At 36.5% G+C, this 12,333-nt stretch overlaps 1 long non-coding RNA gene across 1 annotated transcript; it reads left to right on the top strand.

Moving 5' to 3' along the window:
- Positions 1-312: 312 nt before the first annotated feature.
- Positions 313-11,338, top strand: LOC124629282 (uncharacterized). The gene is made up of 4 exons (XR_006984230.2): positions 313-338; positions 1,107-3,006; positions 4,015-10,139; positions 10,527-11,338. It is a non-coding gene; the product is annotated as an uncharacterized LOC124629282 (long non-coding RNA).
- The last annotated feature ends 995 nt before the right edge of the window (positions 11,339-12,333 follow it).

Below are 12,333 nucleotides of genomic sequence, written 5' to 3'. Positions count from 1 at the left end.
TCATTTATGAAGAGCACATGACACAAAGTACAACAATAACTCATCAAGGATGAAAGCAGATCACTGGAGTTAGTGCATCACCGGTTTCGTTTACTCAGAAGTACAAGTCTTTCTTGTAAGATTAGGTGGGTCGTATCAAGTCATGCTAGAGGTTTGAAGGAATGTAAAAACTGCATTCAGGTAGGTAGATGTGGTTTTTGCCCATTTATGGCTTTGTAGGTGAGTATCTATCTCTCCTTCTGCCATCTGTCAAAATATGATTGGCTGACAACCGATATAAAGCGAATCAGTTTTATGTTCTCTGTGGTAGTCCCTAAGAAAAAATAACGGGGGAAGTGGTGGGTATCTTCTAAAGTTTTTTCAACTTTAACGGGCTTTTATGTGCATAAATAATATAATTATGACTAGACTCGTGAGTTTGTAAGTGTCAGTTTAGCAAATTTCTAAAGTTAGCCTTGTTTTTATATGTATCTGTCTATAACTTTGGTGGTAAAGGGTGAGGTTATCTAAAGTATTGCTAGTTAGTGTACATTACATAGAAATTGAGTAAAATCAATGTTTATTGCTATAAGGAGTCAAGAGACAAGTGACATAACGAGCCACAATGTATACATGGTAGAAAAAATAACTTATCATGTGCCTTATTTTTTCTTCCATGATGTTAGCTATACATATTCATACCAATTTATACTACATGCTTAAAACACAGCAATGTCAGGAGGCCGTATTAAATATTTTCTCTCAGTCCTGTGTTTCACCTCAGCTTTGAGTATTTGTGTTTGAGCCAGTGTTGCTGGGTTGTTATGCTGTCACAGTCCAGTGTCAAAATTCAACCAATGATTTCTGATGTTGTGTTACCTACACAAACCATGTGTGTATATAATGTAAAATAACTGATCTCCATTCATAGATGTAGAAAAAACAGCAGTTTGTATAGTGTATATTGTGCAACTGTGACTTTATATTAGATTACTGCTTACTGTAAATATCTCAGTCGTTAAACACTACTACTACTACTACTACTACTACTACTACTACTAATAATAATAATAATAATAATAATAATAATCCTACTGTTCTCACACTGAATTTCTCTCATTTTGCAGGTTTTCTGGAGGAAAACGTACATGCATGGTGTTACTGCTAGGTAGAAAAATATATAGTATGAATTCAAAATTTCCTAAGCCTATACAATCCGTTTCAAACAATTTACATTTTAAAATGTCCAAATATATTTTTTGGAAAAAAATTCAAAATAAAAAGTCTATATCACACGGTTCTAACATTCTTCATTCAGGTAATAGCTCACATCCACCTTGGTGTACGAGTGAAAATATTAAGATCTGTTTAAATAAACTAAAATCTACGAAAGGCCCTGTAATTTACGAAAGTGGAGAAATTCTAAAATATGATCCCAGCATGAGGCCGGTGATTAGAAAAGAAATACCATGCGAAATTATTATTACCGCCGGAAAAAAAATTAGAAGAAAAGAACTTGGCTGTTATTACAGTTCTGGTCATGTCCTGACTGCGTTTCATGTTGTTGAAGGTTTAGAAAATTTTGACATACTCGTTGCTTTCCATAATGGAAAACGTACGCTGATTTATAAGGCTAAATTTCCAAAATCTTATAACACTGACTCACACAGAGATCAGACATGTATTAAATTACTTGGTGACACTAACCCGCTTGGTGATGGTTTACAAAATCAAGTTGGTAAAGCCAATAAATCCAAAAGTGTATATTTTTACATACAAACTCCTGACGGAAAGTTTAAGAAGCAGGAGGGTGAAATCGTGCAGGACGGTAATATCGTTAAAGAAAGACGCTATGAATTTAGAATATCTGTAGCTGGTAAACATGGAGACAGTGGCTCACTTGTTTATAAAGCTGAGGGTGAACCGTTTGGCATATATAGAGGCGTACGTAAGGACAATGGATATGGTGTCTGTTCTAGAATTTCTCCACATTTTAAACCTGTTAACATGTAACTGATGTTACAGATTTATTTAATAGTTCTAAAAAAAATAATATTTTATTTATATTTAAAAAAACTTATTTTTTTAAAAACCTAACAAGAAACTGATATTACGGAATTATTTAAAAGGTTTATAACAATATTTTATTTATATAAAAAAGTCTTAATTTTTTAAAAGAATATAATTTTTTGTTATCATAGCAAACTGTCTCTCACTTTTATTCTAAGCCTGAGTAGAGTGTACGTGTGTGACGTGCGTGTACATGCAACACATGAGTCGAACTGAGCCACTGGGGCCAAGCCTCTGGATTTCCCGTTTCATTTTTGTTTTCTGCAGACTGAGGAATTAAAGCTCATGTAAAAGCGCAACCCAAGTCCGCTGAGTTTCACCTGCTGGCAGCGAGCATTTACCACACTGATGACAAAAACCTGGAGATCAGTACACACCGAAAACCACATGTACATGGAGCCAAATCCCCTGGCACAGATCGTCCAGCCTCAAGCCATCTTCTAGGATGCAAGAGAAGCAGCATCAGGCTCTCACGGGTCTGCAGCAACAGCAACAGGAAATCCTCTTTAAACATCATGGAGGAGCAAGCGGCAGACCAACCCACCATCCAGAGCCTGATGGCACTATCCCCTCTATAAACACTCTCACTGGCCATTATGGCACCCCACGGTGGTGTCGGGGTGAACCTGGAGATGTTCGAGAGCAAAGCCTCAGCATGAGTCTGGCTGAGAGTGAGGTCTGCACATTCAAGCCCTCCTGAACAGAGACTTGGTTGTTTTCCAGTGGCTCGCAGTGACTCATGTGTCGTGCACACACACACACACACACACAACAGCACAAAAATAAATAAATAAAATAAAATAAAATAAATAATTTAAAAAACAAACACACAAAACATTTTTTTATTAATATAATTATTATTATTATCTAGTAGAAAGGCATGTGGTGTACGATCCTCTGAAAACCACTTCCTCCATTTTAGTTGTTGGGTCCCCAGGCTGAGGTGCACAAAATAAGGTAAGTTTAGTTTGAAATTAAACACCTTCTGACAAGGTTTTCTGGAGGAACACATATAAACGTCACTGCTACATATAAATCTATTTTTTTCAAGTAAAAATTTCCCAAGCCTATACAACCCTTTTATAACATTTTCCATTTGAAAATGCCCCCCCAAATTTTTAAGTGTGTTGATATGTTAAAGTCTATATCACACCATTCTAACGTTTTTCATTTGGGTAATAGCTCATACTCGCCTTGGCGTAAGAGGGAAATTATTGAGAACTGTTTAAATGAACTAAAATCTATGAATGGCCCTGTAGTTTACAAAAGTAGAGAAATTCTAAAATATCCCAGCATGAGCAGGGGATTAGAAGAGAAATACCATGCAAAATCATTATTACAGATGGAGAAGAAATTAGAAGAGGACATGGTTGTTATTACAGATGTGGTCATATCCTGACTGCATTACATGTTGTTGAAGGTTTAGAAAATTTTGAAATACTCGTTTTCCCTAATGGAAAACATACACTGATCTATAAGGCTGAATTTCCAGAATCTTGTAACACTGCCTCACACAGAGATCAGACATGTATTAAATTACTTGGTGACACTAGCCTACTTGGTGATGGTTTACAAAATCAAGTTGGTAAAGCCAATAAATCCAAAAGTGTATATTTTTACACACAAATCCCTGACAAAAAGTTTAAGAAGCAGAATGGTAAAATTGTTGAAGAAACACATTATGAATTTATAATATCTGTAGCTGGTAAACATGGAGACAGTGGCTCACTTGTTTATAAAGCTCAGGGTGAACCGTTTGGCATATATAGAGGCGTACATACTGACAATGGATATGGTGTCTGTTCTAGAATTTCTCCACATTTTAAACCTGTTAACATGTAACTGATGTTACAGATTTATTTAATAGTTCTAAAAAATAATATTTTATTTATATATAAAAAAAATCGTAATTTTTTAAAAGAATATATTTTTTTGTTCTCATAGCAAATTGTCTCTCACTTTTAGGCCAAGCCTGATTATTGTGTACGTGTGTGACGTGTGTGTACGTGCAACACATGAGTCGAACTGAACCAATGGGGCCAAGATTCTGGTTTTTCTGAGATCAGCGCACACCAAAAAATCCTCCCTAAACATCATGGAGGAGCAAGTGGCAGACCATCCCACCATCCAGAGCCTGGTGGCAAGATCCCCTCTATAAACTCTCTCATTGGCCAGAATGACACCGCAGGGTGATGTCGAGGTGTACCTGGAGATGTTCGAGAGTAATGCCTCGGCATGAGGCTGGCTGAGAGTGAGGGCTGCACATTCAAGACCTCCTGAACAGAGACCTGGCTGTTTTCCAGTGGCTTGCATTGGCTCATGCGTCGTGCATACACACACACACCACTCATGCTCTCTTTCATAAGAAAGAGAGAGGGGGACAGAACAGCTTATATAATTATATAAATAACAATCATTATTATTATTATTATTATTATTATTATTATTATTATTATTATCCATCCATCCATCTTCTACCGCTTACTCCTTCTTCAGGGTTGCGGGGGAACCTGGAGCCTATCCCAGGGAGCATTGGGCACAAGGCGGGGTACACCCTGGACAGGGTGCCAATTATTATTATTATTATTATTATTAAGTGAGGATGAAGAAGTTTGATGAGCCATGCCCTGGGTGTATGTTCTAGCCTAACCTCTCCTCAAGGGTGACCCCCTGTGAAACGCAAAGTATCTGGGTTGAAGACAATCATAGCTACAACCACTGAGAAAGGAAGTGAGGGACTTTTTTTTCTATTTCTCCATTTACATGTAATCAATTGTGTGATTAGAGACAGGGTGATCACTGTCTGACTTATCATTGTAATCAAGTTGAGAAAATTATTCTGTACTCATGTTTATTGCTCTATATTCATATCACCTATATGGGTTTAGTCAACTTTGTACTCTACATAACCGTGACAACCACGGGCAAGTGCTGAACCAAATGAACGCTCATGCTTACGATCATTATGCTTGATTTTTATGGATAGGTACAGGGAGACAGAATCTTTTACTCTTTCCTGGTCTATGCTGGAAAGAGATGTTTGTTTCTGGTCTCCACAAGAGAGTGGTTTCAGGATTTGGTTGTTGGTAGATGGCTGATGTGATGATACATTGATCACTAGTTAGTGTTAAAGAAGGGACTGGATTGTGAGATTTCTCTCTTGAGATAGGTGAGACTTAGTATGTCCCAGAGGGGGGAAATATATAGGATATAAAGTGTAATCAATGTGTTAACTAAAATTTGGAAATGTTAATAAAGTATAATCTAATATGTATAACCAACATGTTATTACTATTTTGAATTAATTTTATTACAGAATTATTTTTTAGAAGCATAATTTAAATCCATAGTGCACTTGTTAATCAAGTTATATTCTAAGTGTGTATTGAGTTAGATGAATTCTGAGTCTTACTGAACAGAAGGCCCAATTGTTCTTCTGTGTCAGCCCGTACCTTTATGTACAGCAGGCATGAAATCTAAAACTATAAAACACTTTCTAACAAGTGACATTCTAAATGTGTAAATTAGGAACCGTGTGTTTGTCTAAAGCAGCTTCACACTATGGCAATAAAATAGCAATTAGACACTCACCAGAACTGGGTTTCCAACCAAAGCCCTTTAAGCTTGCAAATCAGCATCAAAAGAAAAGATAAGACTTCCAAGAGGAAGGGTACCAGGCTGAGGCTATAGGGTGAATCATGGGACAAAGTAAAAACCCTGTTCTGGTAAAAGATTTAAGAAAATACAACTGAAAACGCATGTGCCACATATGTACGCACACACAGACACACACACACACATACACACACACACACACACACACACACACACACACACATAGAGAGAGAGAGAACACTCAGGCTCAGTTTACTAATAGAGAGGGGGACAGACAGCTTATTAAAAGTGTAGTTCTTTATTTACATTTGACCATTTCTAAACTTGAAGGCCTAATGGATTGTCAATGAGTAAAAAAAAAGGCTCGATGCCTGGAAAACAAAACAAAAAAGTCTTAAAATACATAATTTTAAAGACAAAAAAATGTTAGAAAATAGACGTAAATAGGAGGTAAAAAAAATTTAATAAAAATGACTAGACTCGTGAGTTTGTAAGAATCAGTTTAGTAAATTGCTAAAGTTAGCCTTGTTTTTATATGTATCTTGTCTATAACTTTGGTGGTAAAGGGTGAGGTTATCTAAAGTATTGCTAGTTAGTGTACATTACATAGAAACTGAGTAAAATCAATGTTTATTGCTATAAGGAGTCAAGAGACAAGTGACACAATGAGCCACATAGTATACATATTAGAAAAATATAGCTGATGTTAGCCAAGCTTACCATGTGCCTTATTTTTATTTTCCATGATGTTAGCTATACATATTCGTAGTAGCTTATACTACATGCTTAAAACACGGCAAATAACGTCAGGAGGCCGTATTAAATATTTTCTCACAGTCGTGTGCTTCACCTCAGCTTTGTGTATTTGTGTTTGAGCCAGTGTTACATGGTTGTTAAGCCTTCACGCTCCAGTGTCAAAATTCAACCAAACAATGATTTCTAATGTTGTGTTACCTACACAAACCATGTGTGTATATAATATAAAATAACAGCGCCATTCATAGATGTAGAAAAAACAGCAGTTTGTATAGTGTATATTGTGCAACTGTGATTTTATATTGGATTACTGCAAATATCTGTCATTAACTACTACTACTACTACTAATAATAATAATGGTAATAATCCTCCTGTACTCACACTGCATTTCTCTCATTTTTCAGGTTTTCTGGAGGCGCACGTACATGTCACTGCTGTATATTAACATTTTTTTTGAAGTTTTATATTTTTCCTAAGCCTATACAATCCTTTTTAAATTTTTTCATTTGAAAATGTCCAAAAATTTTTTTAAGTGTGTTTAAAAGTTGAAGTCTATATCACACGGTTCTAACGTTCTTCATTCGGATAATAGCTCATATCCGCCTTGGCTTACGAGGGAAATTATTGAGAATACACACACATACACACACACACACACATATATACACACACACACGCATATATACACACACACGCATACACACACACACACACACACACACACACACACACACACACACACACACACACACACACACACACCAGGGCTCTATGGTAACAATTACAAAAATTTAGGAGCACGGTTGAAGTTTAGTTTTTTTTTTTGTTTTGTTTTTTTAGAGATGGTAACATTAATGTGCCACAATATAACACACAAGTGGCATGAGAAAACTTGAGCTGGACAATTATGACAGAATTTGGAACATAGTGTGAGCCATGACACATTAATTTACCTTCTGATAAACTAATTTTAATATTTTCAGTTAATTTTACAGACTGTAAAATTTCACTTTCATTGCCAGCGGTTTAGACATTTATGGCTGTGTGTTGAGTTATTTTGAGGGGACAGCAAATTTACACTGTTACACAAGCTGTACACTCACTACTTTACATTGTAGCAAAGTGTCATTTCTTCAGTGTTGTCACATGAAAAGATATAATCAAATATTTACAAAAATGTGAGGGGTGTACTCACTTTTGTGAGATACTGTATATAAAGCTACACTATTAGACATTTTCCACTGTCATGGTTCTGGTCTGGAGTCAGTTCTTGAACCGCTCTGTGTATATTGTGTAGATATCTGAATAATCTCATATAGGATGTGATTGGGTGAGTTCATTTACCCGTCAGATGCAAAGTGCTTTAGTTTAATGGTGTTCATTACTGATGCACCGATTAGGATTTTTACGACCAAAACCGATCCAGATACCAATCTTTTTTTGTTTAAACTTTAATCAGGAAGTCTATCATAAACAGCTAAATGTAAGCTCTCCGCTCATGGTCACTGTTAATTGAGTTCAAATAATAGCAATGAGAAATACTGTTGGTTAATTGAAAACTAAACAAGCATAAAATATTTATTTTTAAATATTTTGAACAATAAAGAGTCCTAATTACTAGTAGACTAACACAAACATGACCCATATTAGGAAAATGGCTAATAGCATTCGAAGGAAATAGCAAACTAAACTTAATGTCAAAATGATATTAAATGCAACCCATAGTAATTAAACATTATTTAATTTCTCATTTTATTTCTATTATATTTCTATTATAAGTTATTATAATATCTATTTTTTTATATTAAATGATTTATTTATAACTAAGCACATTTTCTGTCTTTACATTTTATTAGTTTTATTTTTGTTTGTTTATCAGTTTTAGATTGGTTCCCCCAGTACGGTGTACATCTCTGCTGATAATATTATGTTTTTGGGGGGGTTTAAATCAAAACATGGAAACTGGAGTTGACTTTTCTAGTAATATCTGGCAACCGTGAGTTTAAATGAAGTGAATTAGAGTCCATGAAGGAGAGCAGCAGTGTACTGTATGTTTACAGACTGAACAGTTGCTACTCTTGATTAGAATTGGTGAGGAATTATTTAATAAATAAGTTTGAATTAAATCCACCTTATTGCGTTAACATTATTATTAATTTAACGCTGTGTCTACACGAGCAGGTGCAAGTTCAGGTCATTTTGTGTGATCAATAAAAGATGGCGGTTTGTGAGATTGGGAAGTCGAAGCAGATGATGTCAGTGTTACTCTTTATCATAATGGCTTTTCTGCAGTATTTACACACTTGTTTGGTTGACTGAGGTGATGAAAAGCAGTGTGAAAGTAATTGTTGCTCGGTGTAGATGCATTTTGCAGTTTTTATTCCGATTGCATTACACAACTCCGAACAGGTCACTCGCACCGGTGCGAATAATTATTTATTCACTTGGCACTGTAGAGCCCTGCTGATCACTGCTGAACCAGATATATTTTGTTCAGAGCAGGGCCGTAACCACCACAGACACTGAAGGGGATATGTCCCACCCAATAATCAGATATGGATAATAAGATGAAAGGCCTGCCTGGGGGTAGAGAGTGAGTAAACATGAAATATAACAAACCATCTAATCTAACTTGTTTTTGTATTCTTATACTCACTGACCTTATTGTAGTTATTTTGTTCCCAAGTACAAAGGTCTTGCATTGTATATATAAATAATGTCTATATAAATATTTGGGCCTTTATTACATAGAGAACTAAAAAGGACCATTACATTTGTGACCCCACCCCTACCAAATGGTTTGGTCATCCCAAATGTTCAGGGTGTGGTTATGGCCTTGGTTCAGAACTGGCAACTTTCCATTCAGTAACTTAATGCCTTAACCACAGAGCTTTGCTTGTAAGTATAGCCAGAAGTTTTTTAAACGCCCTACCTGATAGATCTTACTAAACATCCATGGACTATGCTTTGGATCTTCTGACCATCTCTCTAGAAACTCTCCTTCCAGGACATCCTTTCCTCAAGCCAAGCTTGACCACTATGCTCTTGCGTCAATAAGTTTGGTTGGCCTCCTTTGATGCTGTTGTTCTCCTGAGCCACCTCAACTATGCAATATGCATAGTTCCACAAGGGTGTTCATAGTTTTCCACATTCTGACCGTTGCTTGCATTGAGGAGAAATGTTTGCCTAGACAACACGTACCTTGTAGAAATTCAATTTTGGCTTCTTGCTCTTCAGAATTGCAACACCACCACCTTCTTTTACCAGGATGTGCTGTCCTTGCCTAAACTCGCAACTCTTATCAGATACTACTCTGTACATTGGTTTTATTTATACAGAAGTTGTTACTTTGCTTCCTGCTGAATTCAATCCCTTGCCTCTTGAATCTTGTGGGAGCTGCTCTTTCATTATCGCTGCCCTTGTAGGCATGACAGGCTGAGTAGATATCTAATAATCATGAGTAGATCATTCTAATAACGATCAAGCCGAATAAATAATGTGCAAGTTTGAATGAGCACTATAAGGTGACCTGCCAAATTGGTGTGGTTTTCAGTGCATTATGTGTTATTGATGCTACTGATAATTATGATGCTGATTAATTAATTAACAAATGATACAATTCTCTCTCTCTGTTTTAGAGCAATGGGTGAAAACAGAACCTCTTGTACCTCCATCCCAGACTATCCCACCACAGACTTTGATTATGACAACTGCACAGGTGACTTCAAGCTTGACAAAATAATATCTGTTATTATCTTTTGGGACCAGCAGGGGGCAGCAGTTTACCATCCAATTCTACATTACATATACATTTATTCACTTAGCAGACGCTTTTATCCAAAGCGACTTACAAATGAGAAAGTTCTCCCTCAATCAGCATACGTTTTTATGGTGTTGCATTTTGATAGTTCTATAAATATCTGTTTTTGTTTTGTGTATAGTGCTGAACTGTAAAGAAATTAGGACTTGGTCACTGATGCCATATAGTCCGTCTTCATTTAGTATTCTGTAGTAGAACTTGGCATTGGTGTGTACTTTGTTTTAAAGCATTGTAAAAAGCCAGATTAATTGGTAATCAAACTCTTTCTTTATCACTACAATACAGGCAACTATTCAAACTATTCGGATTTTGGCATTGAGATGTGTGATCCAGATAAAAGGCAAGAGTTGACCATCATGGCTGTCCAGAGCACGGTCTTCCTCATCACCTTCTTCCTTGGTTCCTTGGAACCGTTTAGGTGACACCAGATAGTGGGATTATAAATCATTACAGTAGACAGTTTTTTATTGAAGACACACAGTACTAAGTAAGAACAGTAGAGGGCATAACTGCACCAATTGCACCAAAAATAATGTCACCTATGCTATGTATTTTACACGGGAAATCTGTCAACCCCATCAACACAGATTTCTCATCAACATAACCTATTAAACCTCAGTAAACCTATTCAAATATTAGGCTTAAATGTGTACAATGATATCTTGGCTATTTATTGGAGACAAACAGCAGTTTATTCTTGAAATTTCCACTGACAGAATACATTAGGTCCAATTTGACACTATTGATAGATCAAATATTTATATATTGAAATCTGGGGAAAACCCCAAAAACATAAATACGTATTAAAAACATAAATACGTATTAGTTTCACATTTAAGAAGGTAATCTATTTTAATGCATTACTAATTTAGATATAATTGTAGTCATATTTTGGTTGGAGGACACATAGGCCCAAACCTTGTTTCTTCTACTAATAAAAACAAAACTGAAAAAAGTCACAGTTTGGTGATTATTTCAGAGAAGGAAGATTCATAAAAATGGATCCATATCAAATGCGAAGAAATTCCCATCCATCCATTAATCCAGCTTCCATACCACTTATCCTATACAGGGTTGCAGGGAAGCCTGGAGCCTACATGCAAAGTAATTATTAACCGTATTTAGTGGTTATGCTAAAAATGATAGAAAATTACCCCCCCCCCCCCCCCCCCAACCTTCACTCAAATCTAGAGCTTTTAAAAAGATCCGTGTAGAGCCCAACAGCAACATTTTTCCAAAGTGTATTTTGAACTACAACCTATATGGTAAGCAAAAAATCCAAAGAAACCATTGAAGAACTCTTTTCTCAGAGTATCATTGATTTTTGTAGAGCATTAATGTCTGAAAGCAGACACTAAACAGAAATTATAAATCACGGGAGCGCTGTCAAGCCAGCAATGGAGTAGGTTGGGTTTAGTTTGGGCTCCTAACTTAAAACAACTTCTGGGTTTTTTTAAGTTAATAAGTGTTTTTCATAGTTAAATGCTAGCAAACCCTGTTTCTAACATATTTTCTTAAGTTAAATGTACATATATTTGCGTGAAGATGGCGGCAAATTTGCGGAAATATAAATTCATAGAGTCAACCAAACCTAGGACCAGTACCACCTCGTCCGCGAGTTCTGCTGCCTCTCCAGGTTCGGAGCCCCCGCCCGGGCAGAACAGCCAAGAGATGGATGCTGAAACCTTGAAGATGGATATCTTGCTTTCACTAAGGGCCGACATTACTGCGGTGATAAAAACTGAGCTGAAAAGTGCACTTGCTGAAGGTTTCGATTTTCTTAAGAATGAGTTGCTAGCAGTGAAAGCGGAAATAAAGAACAATAAGGCCGCAATTCACTCTGAAATTGACCACATGAAAGCTACAATTAAAGAGGTGGAAGGTGGGCTAACGACCTGGTCGGGCGAAGTGGCAGTCTTACAGACTACGGTGAATGACCTGGTAGTGGAAGTGACTGGACTCAGAAATAAGTATGAGGACATGGAAGGGAGACTGAGGAGATGTAACATCAGAATTCTGGGGGTGGCGGAAGCAAATGGATCCAGCTCTACAACATTGGTCTCGGAACTACTGAGAGAAATACTACAGTTGG

This window comes from Ictalurus punctatus, chromosome 1 (genome assembly GCF_001660625.3).
Source record: "Ictalurus punctatus breed USDA103 chromosome 1, Coco_2.0, whole genome shotgun sequence".
Taxonomy (NCBI): Eukaryota; Metazoa; Chordata; class Actinopteri; order Siluriformes; family Ictaluridae; genus Ictalurus; species Ictalurus punctatus.
Note: the sequence above shows the minus strand (reverse complement) of the source record. Positions and strands in the feature narration are given on the sequence as shown.